This window comes from Hyla sarda, chromosome 2 (assembly GCF_029499605.1).
Source record: "Hyla sarda isolate aHylSar1 chromosome 2, aHylSar1.hap1, whole genome shotgun sequence".
NCBI lineage: Eukaryota > Metazoa > Chordata > Amphibia > Anura > Hylidae > Hyla > Hyla sarda.
Genome location: NC_079190.1, coordinates 338,663,395 through 338,680,554, shown reverse-complemented (window position 1 = coordinate 338,680,554; position 17,160 = coordinate 338,663,395). Strand labels below are relative to the sequence as shown.

The following is a 17,160-nucleotide window of genomic DNA, read 5'->3' as shown; positions in this document are numbered from 1 at the left end:
GAACTTAACCAAAAAAAGGGATGAAAAAAAGCTAACTGGACATAATTGGCACCCTTTCAAAATTATGGAAAAATAAGATTGTTTCAAGCATGTAATGCTCCTTTAAACTCATCTGGGGCAAGTAACAGGTGTGGGCAATATAAAAATCACACCTGAAAGAAGATAAAAAGGAGAGAAGTTCACTTAGTCTTTGCATTGTGTGTCTGTGTGTGCCACACTAAGCATGGACAACAGAAAGAGGAGAAGAGAACTGTCTCAGGACATGAGAACCAAAATTATGGAAAATATCAACAATCTCAAGATTACAAGTCCATCTCCAGAGATCTAGATTTGCCTTTGTCCACAGTGCACAACATTATCAAGAAATTTGCAACCAATGGCACTGTAGCTAACCTCCCTGGGCATGGACGGAAGAGAAAAATTGATGAAAGGTGTCAACGCAGGATAGTCCGGATGGTGAATAAGCAGCCCCAAACAAGTTCCAAAGATATTCAAGCTGTCCTGCAGGCTCAGGGAGCATCAGTGTCAGCGCGAACTATCCGTCAACATTTAAATGAAATGAAACGCTATGGCAGGAGACCCAGGAGGACCCCACTGCTGACACAGAGACAGAAAAAAGCAAGACTACATTTTGCCAAAATGAACTTGAGTAAGCCAATATCCTTCTGGGAAAATGTCTTGTGGGCAGAGGAAACCAAGATAGAGCTTTTTGGTAAAGCACATCATTCTACTGTTTACCGAAAACAAAATGAGGCCTACAAAGAAAAGAACACAGTACCTACAGTGAAATATGGTGGAGGTTCAATTATGTTTTGGGGTTGTTTTGCTGCCTCTGGCACTGGGTGCCTTGAAAGTGTGCAAGGCATCATTAAATCTGAGGATTACCAATGGATTTTGGGTCACACTTTACAGCTAAGTGTCAAAAAACTGGGTTTGCATCCGAGATCTTGGGTCTTCCAGCAGGACAAAGACCTCCAAACATACGTCAAAAAGCACCCAGAAATGGATGGAAACAAAGCGCTGGAGAGTTCTGAAGGGGCCAGCAATGAGTCCAGATCTAAATCCCATTGAAGACCTGTGGAGAGATCTTAAAATTGCTGTTGGGAAAAGGCACCCTTCCAATAAGATAGACCTGGAGCAATTTGCAAAGGAAGAGTGGGCCAACATTCCGGCTGAGAGGTGTAAGAAGCTTATTGATGGTTATAGGAAGCGACTGATTTCAGTTATTTTTTCCAAAGGGTGTGCAACCAAATATTAAGTTAAGAGTGCCAATAATTTTGTCCAGCCCATTTTTGGAGTTTGGTGTGACATTATGTCCAATTTGCTTTTTTTCCTCCCTTTTTTGGTTTAGTTCCAATACACACAAAGGGAAGAAACATGTGTATAGCAAAACATGTGTTACTGCAATCCTTTTCTGTGAGAAATACCGTATTTATCGGCGTATAACACGCACTTTTTAGGCTAAAATTTTTAGCCTAAAGTCTGTGTGCGTGTTATACGCCGATACACCCCCAGGAAAGGCAGGGGGAGAGAGGCCGTCGCTGCCCGCTTCTCTCCCCCTGCCTTTCCTGGGGTCTAGAGCGCTGCTGTCGGCCCTTTTCACCCCCTGGTTATCGGCGCCGCTGCCCGTTCTGCGTCTTGCGTCCCCGGCGTCATTGCTATGCGCTGAACGGCGCATGACGTCAGTGCGCCGCGCCGTGCATAGCAACGACGCTGGGGACGCACGACGGAGGCCTGGAGCAGCGCGGACCGGACTCAGGTAATTATGCCACCGGGGATGGGGGGAGGCAACGGGGCAGCGGCGCCGGCAATGGGTGCCGCTGCCCCTTCTCTCCCCCTGGCTGTTGGCGCTGCTTCTCTCCCCCTGGCTATCGGCGCCGGCACCGATAGTCAGGGGGACAGAACGGGCAGCGGCGCCGATAACCAGGGGGTGAAAAGGGCCGACAGCAGCGCTCTAGACCCCAGGAAAGGCAGGGGGAGAGAAGCGGGCAGCGACGGCCACTCTCCCCCTGCCTTTCCTGGGGGTATATCGGGGTATACACGCGCACACACGCACCCTCATTTTTTCATGGATATTTGGGTAAAAAACTTTTTTTACCCAAATATCCGTGGTAAAATGAGGGTGCGTGTTATAGGCCGGTGCGTGGTATACCCCGATAAATACGGTACTTCATTTTCTAGAAAAATTTCAAGTGTGCCAACATTTACGGCCATGACTGTATGTTACTGTATAACTTCCAAACAGCTGGAAATATTTTGATAATACTCAGTCACGTTACTTATATGTCCACTAAAAATATAGGATAGTTAATTTAACCCTAACCTTCCCTCATTTGCAAGGGTCGAGAGTTTTGTTTAAAGTCCAATGCAAATCTATGGGAAATGTATGTTCCAGCATAACTTCCGTGCGGCTGGAGATATTTAGATAATACTTGGTCACATGTTACTTATATGTCAAATAAAAATATATGATAGTTAAATTAACCCCTAACCTACCCCCATATGTGAAGGATGTTTTTTTTGCTTCAAGTCCCCTGCAAGTATATAGGACTTCTGGTACTATACTCCACAAGCTCGGCTCTGCATCTCCTGGTGAATGCATCAGTCCGGCTGGCAAGCCACACCCTCCCTGCATTCCATGCCCTATCTTGCAAAGACACGCCCACCCTTTAAGCCACACCCCTTTTATTTTCAGCTTACAATATCTTTACCACAATGCAGCCCCACCTGAGGACGGGATATGATAATCAGAAATGAGGATTAGATATGGGGGCGGGATATGAAGACGGGATATGAGGACTGCATATGAGGACTGCATATAAGGATGCGATATGGGGACAGGATATGAGGTCAGGATATGAGGTCGGGATATGGGGAGGGGATATAGGAATGGGATATGAGGTTTAGATATGGGGACGGCATATGAGAAGGGGATATGAGGTCGGGCTATGAGGTCAAGATATGAGGACAAAATATGAGGACAGGGTATGAGGTCAGAATACGAGGAAGGGATTTGTGGTCAGAGGGGATATGGGGTCAGGATTTAAGGACGGCATATGGGGACAAAAGCTTCCTACTTTGTAGCTTTTCCTCCTCCACAAGGATAAAGTAGGAAAAACTGGGCAGCGCTGGGTACTCAGCTAGTATGCTATAATTTACATTCGAAAACTGGCGTACATTGCAGCTAGGAGCTGGCATAGATTTCTCTCTGAGTTGCAAGGACACCTGCAGAGGCAAATCATCACTTTACTCCCTGTAACTGAAATCTGAAGTGTGAAATGCCAGTCTTTAGTGGATCTGCTCTTTTGTGTGCAAACATCGTATGGATAGAAAGTCCTGTTATAATAAAGAGCCCAAAAATTTCCTGGTGCTGCATGTTAAGGGTATGTTCACATGGGGAAAATTCAGCAGAAATTTTTTCCAGCAAAGCTTGCAGAATTCTGCTGAACTTCAAGCCCCATTGATTTCAATAAGATTCCACTAGTCTAATATTTTGACAGAATGCAAAAAGCAGAATTGTGGAAATTCTTCTACCTGGAAGGGACTGTGAAATCCCATTCAAATCAGTATGAAGTAAATGATGGCGGAATTTCCTTCTGAATTCTTCTGCAGAATTCCGCACGGAAATTCTGCCTGTGAAAATACCCTAACACTGCGAATGAAGTAGCAGAATGGGCAAATTATATGAGCATAAATATTCTTTTAAATGAAAGATAAACTTCTGAATTAAGAGAACTACCTTACATGTAAGGTACTTCGTACCCCAAGTGTTTAGACCCTGAGCGATTGCTAGAACGAGCAGGGAGAGAAGCGCACAGCTAAGCACTTCTGTCCCCGCTCCATATTTATGTAAGCAATAAGGTCCCATAAGCATACATAATGAGTCCATCTCAGTTACGTGACACAGAGTCAGGAGTAAATTTCTCCCTGCTTGTTTTATTTAATCGTGAGAATAGTTTTTAACTTCTCTTGAGATTGTGTGACACCCCTGCCAGGCTTCCTTCTACGTTCCTCTTCCAGACATGATGGTAATGTCGGTTGGAACTTGGTGAACCTCTGGATGAGGAAGGCCACTTGTAAACGTTTAAAATCAAGAGCTTTCAACATTAATAACAAGTAATGTCTTTTAATGGGAAAGTCAAGGTCGCTATACAAATAGTTATATAGCAGAGAAACAAAGTGACGTCCAAAGACAAAGTGTGGGTAACATTCCATTCCATTGATGGCCGCAATGTGGGCAGCTGAGAACATTTCCCAACCTACTGAAACACAGACTGCTCAATGAAGTTGAACTTGTCCTTTGTGTGAAATGCCAAATCTGTTGGGCGGATGGGGTGGAGCTCGAGCGCTGGGTAAACATGCACAGTTTCAGACAAGCTTTGAGCATGTATATTGCGTTACAGTTAGTATTCTCTCTTTATATCATGTTTTCCGGAAGAGCCTCTGGATGTAAATAAGAATGTTTCCATTCACGGATAGCGGCAAATATCTTTCAAATAAAGAATCAATATATATATATATATATATATATATATATATATATATATATATAAATATATATAGTATGTTAGTACGATACAGGACTAGGGATCGACCGATATCAGTTTTTTAGGGCCGATAGCCGATAACTTATACCGATATTCCGGTATAAGTTATCGGCTATTTATCCCCCCGCGACACCGCTGCAGATCATTGATTTAAAGCGGGTGCTTTAAAACAATGCACTGCAGTGGCTTTTGCGGTGCCATAGACCGCCGCCGCCACCCGCTTCTTTCCCCCTGCCTGTCCGGGGGTCCTGAGACCTATAACTGCCACCACTCCCCCCGCCGCGCCGCGCCGCACCGCGCCTAGGGGTGCCTCCAGCTGTTGCAAAACTTCTACTCCCAGCATGCCCGGACAGCCGTTGGCTGTCCGGGCATGCTGGGAGTTGTAGTTTTGCAACAGCTGGAGGGCCTCAACAGCTGGAGGGCCTACTGTAGATATAGTATATTATACAGACCCCTGTCCATCCCAGAACCCTGACTCACCTTCCCAGTTACTGCAGGGACCGTCCGGGGAGGGTGGTCCGGGCCATCCATCCTTCCTGTAGTGTCCGGCGGCATTCCGGGTGGAGGGTGAACCGGTCCGGGCTGTCCTACTTCTCCGGGGGTCCTCTTCTCCACTCCGGGCAGGCTCCGGCCTAGTAACGCTGCGGGGGGGGGGGGGGGGGGGATGAGTTCGCGGTGCGTTGGGGGCGGGGGGCGGGGCATTATCCGCTTATCGGCAAGGTAATTGCCGATACTGATAATGCCCAAATCGTGATTATCGGCCCATAATATCGGCCATACCGATAATCGGTCGATCCCTATACAGGACTTTACATTTTACAGTAATTACTTATAATCTGAAACCCCCTTTTAACCCCTGCAGGACTGGGCCTTTTTTGACCTTGTAACATTCTAAGAGCCATTACTTTTTTTTATTTTTCTGTTAATGTGGCAGTTTTTTGTTGTTGCAAAAGACAATGCATTTTTTTATTATTAAAAAATACCCTTTTCTATGCATATAATGATTATTTCTTCAGAGAATGGAAAAAAACAACAAACTTCTGGCATTGTTTATTTGCATTTCAAATGATGTGCCATCCCTCTGCAGCATAAATAATGCATGAATATAGTGATGGCAAATATTTCTTTTTTATTTATTTTTTTATCATTGCACAATAAATTGTTTGGAATTAATGTAACACTTTTACTAAATTAATCCACTTTTTTAAATGGAAAATTATTGTTTTTTTACTGTGCTGATTTTTTTTTTTAAATAAACTTTATTTGAATAATATTTTACTCCTACTAGGGATTGCTTGTATAATGCTTTGGTATACCAGTAAACTGACATGCAATCTGTTAGGGTATATTTACACTGCAGAATCTCCACCCAGGTCAGAGATTCCAGCGTCCGCATGGACCCGTGCTGTCACCATTAAACATAATTCCACTGCGTGAATTTTTGCAGCAGAATTTTCCATCACTGAAATTCCACAGTGTAAATGGGTCAATGGAAAACTTCTTCACACCAATCAGTTTTAATATTTTGTATTCAGTCCACCGGACATTTTAAAGATTTGAATAAACTGGATAAGCTTAAACCATTCCTGAGTGCTGGACTATCTCTGGATGAGGAGTTTCGTTTTCCATGCTTCACACCAATGCTACATAAGGGCAGCAGAATTCCTGATCGCTCTTCCGGGGTGAGATTCTGCTGTGTGAACATACCCTTAGACAGTGTCATTTCTATGGCCTTAAAAAATTCCTGTCACCAAATAAACCTTTCTAAACTAACTCAGGCCATGTTCCCTAACTACTCCTAACGCTCTTCCCACTCTTAAAAAGTTCTGTATCGTACCTTTATTCTTGCACACATAGTGCAATCCCCCAGCAGGAAAAAGTGGGCATTTCCCAGCAGGCATGACATCACTGAAGCCCTCACTTGGTTGCAGCTCTGTGATGAAAGATCTCAAGCTCTGTGCATCTTTCAGTGAGGCTCTTTGCAGCTGTCAATCAAGCTCAGTGCAGAGAAACACTTCCTGATTTCAGACTCTTGCCAGGCTGGGAGGAGACCAAACTCACTGTATTTATTGCAGCAGGGAACAACAGAGCCACCTAGTGGCCGTTTTTTCTATTACATTTTAAACATATTTATGTTGATAATTTTAAAAGAAAGTGAATGGAAAAGTGTCTGCTAATTACACAAGGAACACTATATTAAAAGTTTTTAAATCTTAGGGATGTGTTGCCTGGGATTTAGGGACCATTTGTCAGTTTTAAAGATCAAAAAAGTTCTTATTCAAATCCACAGTTGTGGCTTTTGCTGAGAATCCACAGCACATTTGCTGCAAAATTTTCAACACCTCCAGATTTCAATTTCCCGATATCTACAATAAATCTACAACACATTTTATCTGGAGCATATGGGTGAGATTTCTCTCATCCAATTTGCTGCTACTGCATTTGCATGGAGATGCTATGTGACAGTGTCAATACAGTTATGGCCCTCTTTAAGGCTTTGTTAGGGCCCTTGCACACTACTGAATTTTCACTCAGAATTATCCAGAGCGGAATCTTCACTTGCAGCAGCCTCCGACGAGATCGGAGTTTAAAGGGGTACTCCACTGCTCAGCGTTTGGAACAAACCTTTAATGGCCGACTCATTGACTGCAACTCAGTTTCAGACGGAAGTCGAATTTGCCTCCGAAATTCCGCTACTGAATTTCTGTAAGGTATACAGTGCAGCAAAATCCTATTGAGATTAGTTGGATTCTGCTGCAAGTGGAATTCCACTCTGAACAGTTCAGAGCAGAATTTCCATAGTGTGCAATAGCCCTTAGGTCCCCACATGCCATGGCAGCTCATCTGAACTCAGATCATGCTCATGGGGCACTGATGGGTTCTCACTCCCTCTGACTAACCATCTAACCTGCCAGATGTAACCCTACACCCTTTGCCATTACAGCACCAAAAAAATGGGCATACAGTTGACTGGTTGCAAAGTTACACTACTCTATAGTTACATGTCTCTTATGCTAGCACAAGAGGACCCTACACAATATTAGACAAGTGGTATTATTGTTAGGGCTGATCGGTGTATCGGAGTATGCAGAAGCCTGATAATATTCTTTTGTAACCTGTGCATGCTTTGCTTTATAGCAGAGCAATTTATCTCCCTGTACATGGAGGTTATGACATATAGTTAAGGTGTTTTCCTGGAGGGGAGCCTGTTTTTTCTGATGATAATACATAGTGATGGATGCCAGGATGTTTTAACTTTAGGTTATAAAAGCAACTGATAAGGAGTTGCCTTTTATTTGACAGAACCGGCGGGCTAAGAATGTAAAAATAGACCTAGCGCAAGAGCAATGTGTCCCAGGAGCTATGAACATCACTGACACGTCTGCTTGTCTACCACTTACCATCCTGGGAATCACAGCTGCTAATCTCTGGATTTGCTCATTAATTTCCTTGTGTGTCATTTACATCAGGACGTCTATCCCTGTTTCTGTCTACTGTATAGCATTGGATTCCTTTCACAAGAATCCATTTGCCTAATTTTACTTACATATGTCACATTTGGGTACCATGCAAAGCGTGACTAGTTTGGCGTCAGAATGGGATTTATTGGTCAAAAAGACATTTGCATGTAAAAGTGTGCACATAACACCACAGTATATACACATTACATGGCAGCTGAATGCTAAGTATATAATATAGCTTAGTGAAATGGATACTTTTTGACAGAAACAGAAATACAAATAAGGCTGAGTTCACACTACTATTTGCAACTACGATTCCCGTATACGGCTGGGAGGAGGGGGGCGGGGCTTAATCACAGCGCCCGCACTCAGCCGTATAGGTGAACCATATTTAATGCATGTCTATGAGCCGACCTGAGTGAACCGCAGCCTCCTGTCGGCTGCGTTTTCGTCCGTATGCGGTTTCCCGACCGCAGGCAAAAATGTGGTCGACCGCGTTTTTGCCTACGGTCTGGAAACCGCATACGGACGAAAAAGCAGCCGACCGGAGGCTGCGGTTCACTCTGGTCGGCTCATAGACATGCATTAAATACGCTTCCCGTATACGGCTGAGTGCGGGCGCCGCGATTAAGCCCCGCCCCCTCCTCCCAGCCGTATACGGAAACCGTAGTTACAGATCGTAGTGTGAACCCAGCCTAACACTACGGGTTAGAGTTATCAATAGTGCTGTAAACTGCATCATTTTTCGAAATGGTGAAAATGGAACAATGGGGAGATTTATCAAAACCTGTCCAGAGGAAAAGTTGCCCAGTTGCCCATAGCAACCAATCAGATCGCTTCTTTAATTTTTAACAAGGCCTCTGAAAAATGAAAGAAGTGATCTGATTGGTTGATATGGGCAACTTGGCAACTTTTTCTTTGGACAGGTTTTGATAAATCTCCCCCAGAGTGCGTTAAACTGATAAAAAGGGTGCACAGAGTTATAAATCTGTCAGAGCAGACTCGACATGGTAGACCTCACCAGTATATTAAAGTATACATTGAGGGGGAAAAAAAACTTGAGAAAAACTTTTTTATTTGTATGATATGGTTGTTATAACCCTGAAGCTTCAGAATCCATTACTGTATTTCTTATGAATTTAAACCCAGGACCCTAGCCCTGTCAGGCAACAATGCCAACCCCTGAGCCACTCTTCTGAGCCACCATGCTGCCCATATCCATTGAAGTAACTAAGGAAAAGTACAGAATGTATAATTTATTATACCACAAGTTTGCCCGACCATGACTTCTAGGAGGAAGATCTTTTACCTTTGAAACTGTATCTCTTATCATTGGTTTATCTGTTTGTAGGTTTTGCTGTATACAGTTTTCTCATGTATATTTTAGTGTGCCACAAACCATTTCAGATTACAAAGGCAAAATAATACAGTGGTCCCTTAACATACGATGGTAATCTGTTCCGAACGGACCATCGTTTGTTGAAACCATCGTATGTTGAGGGATCCGTGCAATGTAAAGTATAGGACAGTGGTCTACAACCTGCGGACCTCCAGATGTTGCAAAACTACAACACCCAGCATGCCCGGACAGCCGTTGGCTGTCCGGGCATGCTGGGAGTTGTAGTTTTGCAACATCTGGAGGTCCGCAGGTTGAAGACCACTGGTATAGGAAGTTGTACTCACCTGTCCCCGCCGCTCCGGACCGTCACCGCTCCTCACCGCTGCCCTGGATGTCGCCCTCCATCGCTGTCGCCGCGTCCCCGGGTGTCCCCGACGCTCCGGCAAGGCCTCTGCTTCCCCGGCATCGCTCTCCATCGCTGCCATCACGTCACTACGCACGCCGCTCCTATTGGATAACAGGACGGCGTGCGCAGCGACGTGATGACGACGATGGAGAGCGCCGACGATGCAGAGGATCCCGTGAAGGACGCGCCGGAGCCCCGAGGACAGGTAAGTGATCGTCAGCGGACCACACGGGGCACCGTAAACGGATATCCGGCTGCAGCTGAAGCAGGCTGGGCTGCCAGATAGCCGTTTATGCGATGGCCCCGACATACAAAATAATTGTATGTTGATGCTGCCTTCAACATGCGATGGCCTCTGAGAGGCCATCGTATGTTGAAATGATCGTATGTTTGGGCCATCGTAGGTCGGGGGGGTCACTGTATATAGCTTTCTGTTTTATTTTGTACCTGACCAACAGGCGATCCAATAGTTAGACATTGTGTTTACCCTGATAGGTTTGTGTGGGACTATTTCTAAGATGCTTACTTACCAACGATATATTTTCTTTTAGATTGAAGCAAAAGCTACAAAAGGAAAACGGAGACGTGTAAAGGTAAGCAAATAGTATAATATTGTTTCTCCACAATTCTATGTGGTATATAGCATGACGAGTATAAGAGTGGGGCGATTGAGGGGATTTTACAGGGTGTTTAAAAAAGATGGGTCAATTTCCAAGCAGTATGTTTCACAATGTCAGAATTACATTAGAACTTACGAATGATTTATTGAGTGATCATGTTTTAGTGACCATTATATAAATGATTTTGTGCCCTCCACCTACCTGATGTATGGACAACATGGAGACGTTAGTTGATTTTGTCCCAAACGCCCCTCCAAGTGTCTTCTCCCATTGAGGTCACTGCAGCCATGGTTCTGTTTTTAAGGTTATTCAGATTAGCTGCTAATGCTGGCACAAAAATACAGCCTTTGACATATGCCCCTCGAGAATAAGTCACAGGATGAAGTGTCTGGGGATCTCGGGTACCAAGAGGGCACCAAGAGTCTTGGGGTACAATATGGCCTGTGTAGTGTTGATGCCTTGTCATTTTACAAAGCATTGAACCTGCAGGACCAATGTGGTGGTGCTCTGTTGTGCTGAAAAATAAAATCATTAAGTTGTGAAAAGAACCAGTTCTGCAGCATTTTACACATTTGCTCCGTAACTGCATTTCCTTAGAAGAAGAAACCATTCTTTGAGAAAAGAATCAAATTATTTTTTTGTGAAGGCTGAAAGTACAAAGTAAAAATCCTCAATACATAATAATCGTCTTTTCAGTAGTTTCACCATTTCTGGCCATTCACTGACCCAAAACGTTATGCACCAATGACTGGAGACATGGGCCTTATTTCCAGTCCCTACTATGGATTGTAAAGCAAGACAACAATAAATCAATTACTGAAGAATATCACAGAAATATCTATGTTCAAAAAACTATAATTTGCAGCAATGGCATAAGAAGATAAATGAATAGGAGCAACTCACCCAAGACCCGAGAGGTAGTAGCAAAATCTTACTTTATTGCATTTCGTGCAGACATAGATGCAAGCCACGGGGGGCAGATGTCACGGTGGGGGAGTAGCAGACAACAGCGGGCCACGGTCCGTATCGTGCTATCAAAGCACTTCGTCAGGCCCCTACAGGGTAGGGGCCTGACGAAGTGCTTTGATAGCACGATACGGACCGTGGCCCGCTGTTGTCTGCTACTCCCCCACCGTGACATCTGCCCCCCGTGGCTTGCATCTATGTCTGCACGAAATGCAATAAAGTAAGATTTTGCTACTACCTCTCGGGTCTTGGGTGAGTTGCTCCTATTCATTTATCTTCTTATGCCATTGCCATTTGGACTATACCGCACAGTGTGAGCACCACCCGCAGCAGGCACATTACTTCCTACGCCTTTTCCACAATATACAGGAACATATACATACGTCTCCAGCTTATACTACTAGTGCCAGGCTTCTTTGCTTCCACTATATTGACTGTCTATAATTTGCAGCAGATTTCTCACAGCAGATCTTGCTACCAATTGAAGTCAATAGGTAGCAAAATCATCTGCAGAAAATCTGCAGCAAAATTTGCCATAGTGAATGTACCTTTACACTTCTATGTATTTACTCAGGGCAGTGTACAATCTTGCATTTTAATAGAATGCTTTTGGTACCTTGGACAGTTCAGTTGGTTTAATATACAAGACTTATCCTTGCATGAAAGCCCATCTCAAGTTACTCAGAAAATGATTTGCAAGTGACTCAGAAGATCCACAATAAAATAAGATGTGCTGCGTGCAGGAATTTATTATTGTTACTTATGTGCACATGGAAGCATTTTGTACAGTGTGTAGTAAGATAATCAAATAATGGCAACCCCTTTAGGTACACATTATGAGCATGTTAACATTGTTACAGAATTTACTTTACACCTTAATATAATATTTTGCGCTAATGATCATACAGGTTCATATTCTGATCTAAAGTTGTTTTTTTACACACAAATATACTGTACATAGTGAATCAATAGTAGGAAGTAATCACTATATGCCAAGGTGTACTCCTGCTGCATTTACAGTATTATGTAGTGATGGTTCTGCATTAGCTTTAATGGGAGTTAAGCTGCAGTAATGCGGCACCACTACTACACCATGAATGGCACACGGCTTCTGGTCCACCATTTACTGTGTAGTGAACAGCTAAATGGTGAAGGTGTCAGAGATTGGCACGCTGCTGATCAGCAATTAAGGTCCTATCCTAAAAATATTAAATTATTATTTAAGCCCAGAAAACCCCTTTAGGTTAGGGTCACACGTGCGTATTTTCTGCTACAGATTAGCTGTAGCAGATTTTGCTACCCATTGAAGTCAATGGGCAGCAAAATCTGCAGCAGTTATGCAGCAAAAATACGCACATGTGAGCGTACCCTAAGGGTACGGTCCTACGTAGCTACGAAGCGTATTTTGCTGTGTATTTTCTGCAGCTGATTTTGCTACCCATTGATCTTAATAGGTAGGAAAATACGAAGCAGCAGATACGCAGCAAAATACGTTGCGTATACGCTATGTGGGATCTCCCCCTAAGGGTGTATTAACACACAAACTATACGATGCATATTTGAAGCTCAGGATTTAAAGCTGCATATTTGAATACTTGTTCAGTCATTTAGCTTTCAAATGACCATAACACTGGTAGGAAAACTGGTACGAAAGGACCTGCATATATAGGTAGGGGTAGGTTCACACCACGTTTTTTGCAATACAGTTTTTTTTCAGGTTTTTGATTAAAAAAAACGGATTCCTCAGAACCTGACTAAACTGTATCAAAACGTGTGTACAAAGTTTTATCTGTATATGGTTGAAAACCGTATACGGTTTGAAAAGTGATGTCCGGTTGCATCCCATTTTTAAGGAAAAAAACGTACACGTTTTGAACTTTTCACTCCATTATGAATTAAGTTTCACTTGTTTGATTGAAATTCCAAGAAAAAAAAACTGTGCAAAGTCAAAAACCGTATGGTAAAAACTGGATTGAACCGTACACACATACAGGTCTGTACGGTTCCCATTGACTCCCATGTTAAAAAAAAAACGTATACGGGTCAATACGGTTTTTCACCTGGACCAAAAACCGTGGTAGGCCACGGTTTTCTGTCCAGAAAAAAAAAAGTAAAAAATCGTGTGGTGTGAAAAACGGAGACAACCGTATGCAATATGGTGCATACGATTTTGAATGGAAAGTCTATGGCCACGGTTTGCTGTACGGTTGCATATGTTTTTTTTTTTTGGTTATTTTTTTAACGTATCCAAAAACTGTATAGAAAATCGTGGTGTGAACCCACCCTACCTCACACAAAATGGGAATATATTTTTCTCACATTTAGTCTATTGGTTCAGTTAAATGCAGTTGTAGAGGAGCGGAATATGAACAGTTAGTAGACATTATAGGATGGGAATTGGCTGATACAGTGTCCCTTTATTCCATTAATAGATAGGAAGACATGTCAGGAACGCTCTCTTCCCACAATCAAAAGATTTTATTGAATTGTTATAAATTCTGATCAAACATTTGCTTATATTTTGGCTGCTATTAGACGTTAATAACAATGTTGGCAAACCTAAATCTTTGGATCTGATGCTAACAAATTTCCCACTTATGTCACGTCTGGAAGGTGTCTTTTTCCTAATTCTGTATATGGCACCTGCTCCTTCTCGATGAGCGATAAGATATGTTTATTCATGCTTCATTTGCCTAAATGACATCCGAGAATAGGTAAAGGACTTTGACTTCTCGTCTAGTCAGGTTGGTGTCATCCAATACCTTCCTTTCACTATATGTGACATCTCTCACGTCATTCTGCTGTAATGGTCAGATGAACTTCCGGGGTTAGACCACAATGGCCATTACCACAGAGGTGGGGGAGGTGCTGTGACGTAGGCAGCAGCTGGCTTTACAAACAGATGGGCACAGAGCACGGCCTGAGGCTTGTGCAAATGAGAGTTAAGAGAGGGGGCAAAAAGAGAAGAATGGAGTGTGAATCCATCATAGTGTAATGGACTCTTAATGCACTATTGTACTTCTCCTCCTAACTTGCAGATTCCATGTTTGTCTGAAAAAGGCCAGGACCAAGTTGTGATAAAAATGTATTTATTTTATTCATTCAATGCCGTACAGAAAGGAAATATACAGAGTTTGTTAAATGAATAAATAAATAAAAACATAACATTTGTCTTAACTTTATATTTGAATTATTGACATACAGGTTTCAGAACAAGTATTTGTATACAGTACAGTGGTCCCTCAAGTTACAATATTAATTGGTTCCAGGAAGACCATTGTATGTTGAAACCATTGTATGTTGAGATCATAACTCTATGGACACCTGGTAATTGGTTCTGAAGCCCCAAAATGTCATCCAAAAATAGGAAAAAGTGAAGATTAAAGATGAATAAGTAGATAACTAATATAGCTAAAGCAAATCCTTACATATAAAAGTAATAAAGATCGGGGGGCGTGGCTTGGATGGCTGCCTGAGCAGACGTGTGTGAGGGGAGCTCCTGCCATCCTGTAATCCATCCTGCAGATATCTCACCCATCCTGCTTCTACCTGTGTGCTGCCTTGCCCTGTAGGACCCGTGCTGCTTGGGGGATCCCTGTGGAGGAGTTATTTGGAGGAGAGAGGGCATGGATTGCGAGCCCAGCTGGGCGGAGCGATCTAGGCCCTGAAGCCTGCGGCCTCTGCTGCCCCTTCTGGCCGTCATCTGGGCGTCGCTGCACTCCCTGGGGAGCTGAAGAGGCCTCTTACCGGGACTTGTGGCTCCTTGCGGACGGGACCGGAGACCGGACCGCGTTAGCAGCAGGAGGCCTGCGGTGGAGACTGGCGGGGATCCTTTCCTGGGCCGCGGCGGGATCCTGGGCGCCATCTTGTGACACTCCTTCCGGCCCTTTGTCTCCGGCTGCTAGTTTTTGCGTGGAGGTGCGTGCTGGTGCCTCCGGACACCTGCGCTGTCTGCTGGGCACCTGCGCTGTCCTTGGAGGCTGTGGAGAGCGGCGAGGACCTTGGAGGTGCGGAGGGACATTCCCGTGGTGCGGGAAGGAGAGCGGCCTCGTGCGGTGCCGGCCGCCATCTTGCAAGCCTGCAGGGCCTCTTGCCGAGGTCCCTGCATTTTGCTCAGTGAGTACCTGGCCCTTCTGAGGGTAGTCAGTGGACAGTGTCCTGTGTGAGAGGGGCGCCCACCATACTTGGAGTCTCAACAGTTGGAGGTCCCCTGGGTTGCTGTGTGAGGAGCTGTGGGGGGCATTGCTGAGGGCGGGGGGGGGGGCTACTGTAGCTTGGGGGACCCCTCCTGCCCTTTGCACCATACCTGGGTGAACAATCACGTCATCTCTTTCTTCCCTGATTTCTCAGCGGAGGTGCAAAAGAAGCGTGCCTCTTTCTTGGATGTCAAAAAGAGACTGCGGGCCTTGGATGTACAATATTCCATGCTGTATCCTGCCAGGTTGAGGGTGGTTGCCTTGGGTACCACCCACTTTTTTGAGGGAGTGGATGTTGCTGTGAGATGGTTGAATTCCCATGATTCCCAGCTGCGCCGGAGGGCCTGTGGAGCGGACCCGGACTGATCTGTTCCTCCCTGTGCTCATGCTGATGTTGTCATGTTGATATTTGCTATTACCTGAAGTTGTTGACTCATGTATTTCTCTGCATATTATAGCTTAGGTTACCATGTAAGACATATTGGGCATTATTGTTAGCGGCCCTTTTTGATTATTTTATCTATTCTGTTTTTAGTTCCATGTGTGGGGCCTCTGTATTGCCTTAATGTCTGACCGGTCTTCTCTCCTGTCTTTCCTTTGAGGGGGGGGGGGGGGAGTTGGATTCTGGAGGGGATAGCGCACATAGGCTTACTGTACGAGATATCTGTGACTTGTTTTCGTTTCTGGAGTTGTACAAATGCATACTTGCCTGTGTTCGGTTGGCCGATTGTATGCCTGCTGTATGCTCTCACTTTACTGATTTTCTCCTGAAGTGTTTCCTTGGTACGACTGGTTATCAGTGGTGTGGGTATACTAGCGCCCCTGAGTGCCGTGTGACGCGGCGACTTGTGTGGATGTATTTGTACCTTGTTTTGGGGTGTTTGTTTGTTTTGTTTTCCGTCTCTCCTTTTGTTGCTATATGTACTGTCTGTAGGTTTCCTGGGAATGTACGGGTGGGCTCCCCTGATTTCAGTGTTGACATAATAGCCCTTTTCTGCTCCAGTATCCCTGATGGCTTTAATTTTATAGGATGGAATGTTAGGGGGTTGGGGGATGTGGCGAAACGCTATGCAATATTTAACTCGGTGAGACAGTTTCACCCTGCCATACTCTGCCTCACTGAAACTCATCTGACAGCTGAAACCACCTCAGCCCTTCATAGGGCATGGGTCGGTCACTCTTACCATTCTACCTTTTCCTCTCATGCTAGAGGGGTTAGTCTGCTGGTCCACGAATCTATTCCGTTTAAGGCTGTCTCCTCTAGCACTGACCCGGATGGTAGATTTGTGTGCGTATTGTGTGAGGTGTCTCATCGACTGCTTATTATAGTTGATGTATATATCCCTCCTCCTTATAGTGGTGATGTCGTATGGCGTATTCTAACAATATCTGGATTCCCAGTGGCCCCTGTGCTTATGTGTGGTGATTTTAATCAGGTCTTGGATGCTTCTAAGAATAAGTTTTGGGGTACTCAGGCCCCTCTCCCTTCTAGACCTACTGGTCTTGCTAAGCTGTTGACCGAAATAGACCTATTCGATCTGTGGCGCCTCCGTAATCCCAGTGTTAGACAGTTCTCCTGTTACTCGGCCACGCATGGCACTCTATCTAGGATAGACATGGCAGTT

General features: G+C 44.4%; 1 protein-coding gene across 13 annotated transcripts in view; it reads left to right on the top strand.

Annotated features, from left to right (window-relative positions):
* Window positions 1-17,160, top strand: part of NFASC (neurofascin) — a 154,618-nt gene that overhangs the window by 40,079 nt on the left and 97,379 nt on the right. For all 13 annotated transcript variants that reach the window (XM_056558084.1, XM_056558085.1, XM_056558093.1 and 10 more), the window contains one exon: window positions 10,305-10,346. The gene's annotated coding sequence lies outside the window, so the exon portion shown is untranslated. The remainder of the gene's footprint in view (window positions 1-10,304; window positions 10,347-17,160) is intronic.